Source organism: Danio aesculapii, chromosome 14 (assembly GCF_903798145.1).
Source record: "Danio aesculapii chromosome 14, fDanAes4.1, whole genome shotgun sequence".
NCBI lineage: Eukaryota > Metazoa > Chordata > Actinopteri > Cypriniformes > Danionidae > Danio > Danio aesculapii.
In genome coordinates, this window is record NC_079448.1 from 32,093,162 (window position 1) to 32,103,417 (window position 10,256).

Consider the following 10,256-nt stretch of genomic DNA (forward strand, 5'->3'; position numbering starts at 1 on the left):
AATGCACTCTTTACATATACACACATGATACACTCATTACATATACATGATACACTCTTTACATATACACACATGATACAACCTATACATATACACATGATACACTGATTACATATACACACAGGATGCAACCATGATACACTCTGTACATATGATGCACTCTATGCATATACACATGATACACTCTTTACATATACACACATATGATGCACTCTATACATATAGACATGATACACTCTTTACATATACACACATATGATGCACTCTATACATATACACATGATGCACTCTATACATATACACATTACACTCTTTACATATACACTCTATACATATACACACATGTTGCACTCTATACATATACACACTATACATTTGATGTTGTCCATGATGCTCAGTGGGGGAAGAGCAGGGGGGTTTCTCCTGAAGTCCACTATCATCTCCACTGTTTTGAGCGTGTTGAGCTCCAGGTTGTTTTGACTGCACCAGACAGCCAACTCCTTAACCTTCTGTCTGTAAGCAGACTTGTCACCGTCCTGAATGAGGCCGATAAGTGTGGTGTCGTCTGCAAACTTCAAGAGCTTCACAGAGGAGTCTTTTGAAGTGCAGTCATTCGTGTACAGGGAGAAGAGCAGTGGGGAGAGGACACACCCCTGGGGGGCGCCAGTGCTGATTGTACGGATACTAGATGAGAATTTTCCCACAGGATGCAACCATGATACACTCTGTACATATGATGCACTCTATGCATATACACATGATACACTCTTTACACATACACACATATGATGCACTCTTTACATATACACTCTATACATATACACACATGTTGCACTCTATACATTTATACACATGATACACTCCATAGAAATGGACACCTTACACTCCTGTCAGAGTGTGGGATAGAACACACATGATTTACTCTTTGCATATACACACGTTGCACTCTATACATATACACACTATACATATACACATTCTATACATATGGACACTTTACACTCTTTACATAAACACACGATACAACCTATACATATACACACAGGATGCAGCCATGATACACTCTGTACATATAAACTCTTTACATATACACACATGTTGCACTCTATACATATACACAGTATACACATGATACACTCCATAGAAATGGACACCTTACACTCCTGTCAGAGTGTGGGATAGAACACACATGATTTACTCTTTTTATATACACCCATGATGCACTCTATACATATACACATAATACACTCTTTACATATACACACATGATACAACCTATACATATACAGACAGGATGCAGCCATGATACACGATACACTCTTTACCTATCCACACATGATACACTCTTTACATATACACCCTATACATATGATACACGGTTTACATATACACACACAATATATTCTCTACATACACATATGATGCAATCTATACATATACACTCCATACATATACATTATACACTCCTGTCAGGGTCTGGGATAGAACCCGGGTCTCCTGTGTCAAAGGACAGTCACCCTACCACTAAGCCACTGGAAGTTGATGAAACAGGACGGGGATAGAACTCTACCTCACTCTATACATATACACACACACTCCATACATATGGACACTATACATTCTTTACATATACACACATGTTGCACTCTATACATATGGACACGATACACTCTTTACATATGATGCACTCTATGCATACACACACACACATGATGCATATCTATACATATACACTCCATACATATGCACACACGCTATACAATTCATACAAATACACACCCTATACATATACACACACACACACACACACATATGATGCAATCTATACATATACACTCCATACATATACATATACACATGATGCACCCTATACATATACACTCTTTACATATACACACTATACATATACACACACACCATACACACATATGATGCAATCTATACACATACACACATATGATGCAATCTATACATATACACACATGATGCAGTCTATACATATACACACATGATGCACTCTTTACATATACACACATAATGCACTCTTTACATATACACACATGATACACTCATTACATATACATGATACACTCTTTACATATACACACATGATACAACCTATACATATACACATGATACACTGATTACATATACACACAGGATGCAACCATGATACACTCTGTACATATGATGCACTCTATGCATATACACATGATACACTCTTTACATATACACACATATGATGCACTCTATACATATAGACATGATACACTCTTTACATATACACACATATGATGCACTCTATACATATACACATGATGCACTCTATACATATACACATTACACTCTTTACATATACACTCTATACATATACACACATGTTGCACTCTATACATATACACACTATACATTTGATGTTGTCCATGATGCTCAGTGGGGGAAGAGCAGGGGGGTTTCTCCTGAAGTCCACTATCATCTCCACTGTTTTGAGCGTGTTGAGCTCCAGGTTGTTTTGACTGCACCAGACAGCCAACTCCTTAACCTTCTGTCTGTAAGCAGACTTGTCACCGTCCTGAATGAGGCCGATAAGTGTGGTGTCGTCTGCAAACTTCAAGAGCTTCACAGAGGAGTCTTTTGAAGTGCAGTCATTCGTGTACAGGGAGAAGAGCAGTGGGGAGAGGACACACCCCTGGGGGGCGCCAGTGCTGATTGTACGGATACTAGATGAGAATTTTCCCACAGGATGCAACCATGATACACTCTGTACATATGATGCACTCTATGCATATACACATGATACACTCTTTACACATACACACATATGATGCACTCTTTACATATACACTCTATACATATACACACATGTTGCACTCTATACATTTATACACATGATACACTCCATAGAAATGGACACCTTACACTCCTGTCAGAGTGTGGGATAGAACACACATGATTTACTCTTTGCATATACACACGTTGCACTCTATACATATACACACTATACATATACACATTCTATACATATGGACACTTTACACTCTTTACATAAACACACGATACAACCTATACATATACACACAGGATGCAGCCATGATACACTCTGTACATATAAACTCTTTACATATACACACATGTTGCACTCTATACATATACACAGTATACACATGATACACTCCATAGAAATGGACACCTTACACTCCTGTCAGAGTGTGGGATAGAACACACATGATTTACTCTTTTTATATACACCCATGATGCACTCTATACATATACACATAATACACTCTTTACATATACACACATGATACAACCTATACATATACAGACAGGATGCAGCCATGATACACGATACACTCTTTACCTATCCACACATGATACACTCTTTACATATACACCCTATACATATGATACACGGTTTACATATACACACACAATATATTCTCTACATACACATATGATGCAATCTATACATATACACTCCATACATATACACACATTGCACTCTATACATATACATTATACACTCCTGTCAGGGTCTGGGATAGAACCCGGGTCTCCTGTGTCAAAGGACAGTCACCCTACCACTAAGCCACTGGAAGTTGATGAAACAGGACGGGGATAGAACTCTACCTCACTCTATACATATACACACACACTCCATACATATGGACACTATACATTCTTTACATATACACACATGTTGCACTCTATACATATGGACACGATACACTCTTTACATATGATGCACTCTATGCATACACACACACACATGATGCATATCTATACATATACACTCCATACATATGCACACACGCTATACAATTCATACAAATACACACCCTATACATATACACACACACACACACACACACACACACACATATGATGCAATCTATACATATACACTCCATACATATGCACACTTGCTATACATATACACACATGATGCACTCTTTACATATACACACATGTTGCACTCTATACATATACATGATACACTCTTTACATATACACACGATACATTCCTGTCAGGATAGAACCCGGGTCTCTGGTGTCAAAGAACAGTCACATTACCACTACGCCACTGGAAGTTGATGGAACAAGACATGGATAGAACTCTACCTCACTCTATACATATACACACATGATGCACTCTATGCATATAGACACGTTAAATACACTCTATACATATGGACACAGTACACTATTTACATATACACACATGATACAACCTATACATATGATACACTCATTACATATACACACAGGATGCAACCATGATACATTGGACAAGATGGGAACGATATGACTCTACCTCACTCTATACATATACACACATGATAGACTCTTTACATATACACACATGATGCAGTTTGTTGTTAAATAAGTGTATATGTGTATAAAAGTGTATACAAGTAGTGATGTTGGTTCCACAATTATTATCATCAAGTGATGATAATCATCTGATTCAGATATCATCTGAATAAGTACAGTTCTTGGGGAGTAGGAAGGGTTGTACCAGTGATTCGCTCAGCAGTCCGAACTATTCGACGTAGTCTTTGGAGGTCGTATTTAGTAGCTGAGCTAAACCAGACAGTTATTGATGTGCAGATGACTGATTCAATGATGGAGGTGTAGAACTGTTTCAGCAGCTCCTTTGGGAGGTTAAACTTCCTCAGCTGACGAAGAAAGTGCAGCCTCTGTTGAGCTTTTTTGACAATGGAGTCAATGTGAGTGTCCCACTTCAGGTCCTTAGAGATGGTAGTGCCCAGGAACCTGAATGACTCCACTGCTGCCACAATGCTGTCCATGATGCTCAGTGGGGGAAGAGCAGGGGGGTTTCTCCTGAAGTCCACTATCATCTCCACTGTTTTGAGCGTGTTGAGCTCCAGGTTGTTTTGACTGCACCAGACAGCCAACTCCTTAACCTTCTGTCTGTAAGCAGACTTGTCACCGTCCTGAATGAGGCCGATAAGTGTGGTGTCGTCTGCAAACTTCAAGAGCTTCACAGAGGAGTCTTTTGAAGTGCAGTCATTCATGTACAGGGAGAAGAGCAGTGGGGAGAGGACACACCCCTGGGGGGCGCCAGTGCTGATTGTACGGATACTAGATGAGAATTTTCCCAGCTTCACCAGCTGCTGCCTTTCCGTTAGGAAGCTGTTGATCCAATGACAGACAGAGGTGGGCACAGAGAGCTGAGTTAATTTGGGCAGGAGAAGTTTTGGGATGATGGTGTTAAACGCCGAGCTGAAGTCAACAAACAAGATCCTCACATAGGTCCCTGGTCTGTCTAGGTGTTGCAGAGCATAATGCAGTCCCATATTTACTGCATCATCCACAGACCTGTTTGCTCTGTAGGCAAACTGAAGAGAGTCCAGTGAGGGTTCAGTGATGTCCTCCAGGTGGGCCAGCATCAGTTTTTCAAAAGACTTCATGACCACAGATGTTAGTGCCACCGGTCTGTAGTCATTTAATCCTGTAAGTTTGGGTTGTTTTGGGATGGGGATAATGGTGGAGTGTTTGAGGCAGGAGGGCACTTCACACAGCTCCAGTGATCTGTTGAAGATCAGGGTGAAGATGGGGGCCAGTTGGTCAGCACAGGATTGTAAACAGGCTGGTGTTATAAAATCTGGGCCTGGTGCTTTTTTCCTCTTCTGTTTCCGGAAGACCTGGCGAACCTCATCTTCACTAAACTGTAGGGCAGGTATGAGGGAGGCGGAGGGTGGTGGAGGTGTTAATGGTGGCGTGAAGAGCAGTTCAGAGTGGGTGTGGGGGGTTTTCTCAAACTGGCAGTAAAACTCATTCAGGTCATTTGCAAGTCGTTCATTGTCTACAGTGCTTTGGGATGGTGTCTTGTAGTTTGTGATGTTTTTCAGACTTTTCCACACAGATGCTGAGTCGCTGGAAGAGAACTGACTCCTTAGTTTTCCAGAATAGTTCCTTTTTGCGACTCTGATCTCCTTTTCCAGTGTGTATTTGGCCTGCTTATACAAGGCCCTATCCCCATTCCTGTAAGCAACCTCCTTGGCCTGACATAGCTGTCTGAGTTTTACAGTGAACCATGGTTTGTCATTGTTGTATGTGAGTTGAGTCCTGGTAGGAATGCACACGTCTTCACAGAAACTGATATAAGATGTTACAGTCTCTGTGAGCTCATCCAGATCGTTTGCAGCAGCTTCAAAAACACTCCAGTCAGTGAGGTCGAAACAGGCTTGTAGATCCCGCTCTGTTTCGTTAGTCCATCTTTTCACAGATCTTAATACAGGTTTGGCTGTTTTCAGTTTCTGCTTGTAGCAGGGGCGTTGCGAGGGGGGGGGGGGCTTTGGGGGCTTAAGCCCCTGATGTATTGTCAAAAGCCCCTGATCTTTTTGAAAATGTTGCATTTAAAAAAATGGTTGTATATAATATTTATTTTGTTATCTAAGTACTTAAAATAATCACATACATCACGCACATTCCGCTCAATGCCAACGGAGCGTTTGTGTCGGGTAATTAGTCAGCTGTTCAGCAGTGCCGGTTTCTACCAGCAGGTGGGAGTGGCACTGTTGGCAAACGGCAAGTGTTAAAAAAAATCCCGCCACTGCACCATCCATTGATTCAGTCATCATTCATTATTATGAGGAGCTGAAGCTGATGAGGTAATATTACAACTTTTTAGCGAAACTGAATAGTTCTAACTACTGATAAAGCTTAGTAATTGTTTTTGCTGTAAAAAATGTGTGTAGTTTTGTTGAAAGAAAATAACTTATTATTAAAATGTGCGTCATAAATGTAAATACATGCAAGTTAGTCAGAAAAACTGTATTGTAGCTTTCTAGATATGATATAGATATCTAGACATTTTTATCTAGATGATATAGCCAGTAATATCTCACATTCTGTAGTTAAATCACAGTGAGTTCATGCATCAAGCTTATTATTTTTATAGCTAACGTTACTGTAATATGCTATGCCAGTTAGCATCAGATTATAAATCCACTTTATTCCTATGAAAATACCTAATATTGCTGGAAGAACACATATAAACCATTTATTGTCGCAATAGTGTAAATGATCTATTAAAGCCATTTTATGTTTATTCAGAACTTATTTTCATGCATTCAACTACAGCAATAGCTGGATGCCTTCATCCATATCAGGGATTTCTTACTACTTTTGTGAGGCATATATGGAATTTCTGCTCAAGCATGAATGAAAAACAGGCATTACATGCATTTAAAATGCCACAATGCCCACATCATCCTATTTTGAGAAAGACTGGAAAAAACTCCCTCCAAAGAAGTTTGAAGTAAAAATATTTCTAGCATATAGATATTTATTTCAATATTTTTTTACTATTTTTGATGCAATTTTTATTATATTAAAATAGCCATTGATTATCAGTATTTTGCAAGGTATTGAATTTAGAAATTCCAGTATCTTGACAACACTACACCTCAGTTAATCACTCTGTCCAAATGTACATGTTTGGAGCTTTGTATCACATTGGATAACAACTCACTATAAAATAAATCATATTTTCAGATTTGATGACATGCAGAAAATTACAAAGTTTTTCAAAAAACAAACAGACACTGCAAATCAGGAGGAAACAGGTGGCTCAAGAGGTACAGTATGATATGACTCATGACAGACTAGTAAATGAGAAGTGGGTTAATTTATCAATGTTGTTTTTCTTTTCTTTTTTGGTGTTACAAGTCACAGAGCTTCACAATTAATTGTTAAAGCATTGTCAACTCAAAAACCTTTTATTTATTATTAAATTCTTTATAATCATATTATTAGGATTAGAGTACCTTTTGAAAGTGATCCTCTAAACGTGACTGGAATGCTACTATTAAAAGTTACTACTGAAAAATAAATTGTTTAATAAATGAAATATATGAAGGACAAAGAACATGTATATAGTTCATACAGAGTGATAAAAGTTCAATAAATGCACTGTTCAATAAACGCATTGTTATTCATTCATTCATCATTTATAAAGTAATGTAACTGTCTTGCAACATTTGAGGGGGGGGGGGGGGGTTGACTTCTTTGGGGCTAAGCCCCTTATCCCTTTCAACCCTAGCAACGCCCCTGGCTTGTAGGTTGGAATGAGATGAATCAAACAATAGTCAGAGTGTCCCAAAGCTGCTCGTTGGACGGAGCGGTACGCATCCTTTATTGTAGTATAGCAGTAATCCAGTATATTTGATGCACTCTATACATATACACTCCATAGAAATGGACACCATACACTCCTGTCAGAGTGTGGGATAGAACACATGATTTACACTTTGCTTATACACCCATGATGCACTCTATACATATACACGCATGATGCACCCTATACATATACTCATGATACACTGTTTACATATACACACACTATACAAATGATATACTCTTTACATATACACACATGATGCAACCTATACATATTCACTCATTACATTAACACACAGGATGCAGCCATGATACACTCTGTACATATTCACTCTATACATACACTCATGATATATTCTTTACATATACACACACACGTTACATTTACACATATATGATGCACTCTATACATATGGACACAGTACACTATTTACATATACACACATGATACAACCTATACATATGATACACTCATTACATATACACACTGGATGCAACCATGATACACTCTGTACATATGATGCAGTTTATGCATGTACACATATGATATATTCTTTACATATACACACATGATTCACAATACACTCTTTACATATACACACATATGATGCACTCTATACATATACACACATGATACAACCTATACATATGATACATTCATTACATATACACACTGGATGCACTTTATGCATATACACATATGATATATTGTTTACATATACACACATGATACAGAATACACTCTTTACATATACACACATATGATGCACTCTATACATATACACACATGATACATTCCTGTCAGGGTCTGGGATAGAACCCGGGTCTCTGGTGTCAAAGGACATTCACATTACCACTAAGCCACTGGAAGATGATGGATCAACATGGAAGAACTCTACCTCACTCTATACATATACACATATGATACACCCTTTACATATACACACATGATGCACTCCATACATATGGACACGATACACTCTTTACATATACACACATGATACAACCTATACATATACACATGATACACTCATTACATATACACACAGGATGCAACCATGATACACTCTGTACATATGATGCACTCTATGCATATTTACATTTACATTACATTTACATTTAGTCATTTAGCAGACGCTTTTATCCAAAGCGACTTACAAATGAGGACAAGGAAGCAATTTACACAACTATAAGAGCAGCAGTGAACAAGTGCTTTAGACAAGTTTCAGGTGTGTAAAGTCTAAGAAGCTAAGCATTAGTAATTTAATTTTTTTTTTTTGAGAGAGAGAGAGAGAGAGAGAGAGAGAGAGAGAGAGAGAGAGAGAGAGAGAGAGAGAGAGAGAGAACAGTTAGTGGTATAGCCAGAGAGGCAGTTAAGATTAGAAAGGAAAGTGGAGACTAAATAGTTGAGTTTTTAGTCGTTTCTTGAAGACAGCAAGTGACTCTGCTGTTCTGATGTAGTTAGGGAGTTCATTCCACCAACTGGGCAGATTGAATGTGAGAGTTCGGGAAAGTGATTTCTTCCCTCTTCGGGATGGAACAACGAGGCGACGTTCATTCACAGAACGCAAGTTTCTGGAGGGCACATACATCTGCAGAAGTGAGAGCAGATACGAAGGAGCAAAGCCAGAGGTCGCTTTGTAAGCAAACATCAGAGCTTTGAATTTGATCCGAGCAGCAACTGGCAGCCAGTGCAAACGGGTGAGTAGCGGCATGTGACATGTGACAAAAGAGTGACATGTGCTCTTTTGGGTTCATCAAAGACCACTCGTGCTGCTGCGTTCTGAAGCAGCTGAAGAGGTTTGATAGAATTAGCTGGAAGCCCGGCTAGTAGAGAGTTGCAGAACACACATGATTTACTCTTTGCATATACACCCATGATGCACTCTATACATATACACATGATATACTGTTTACATATACACACAATGCACTCTATACATATACACATGATATACTCTTTACAAATACACTCACCATACACTCTTTACATATACACACATATGATGCACTTTATACATATACACATGACACACTCTTTACACATACACACATGATACACTCTGTACAAATACACAAATGATGCATTCTATACATATACACTCCAT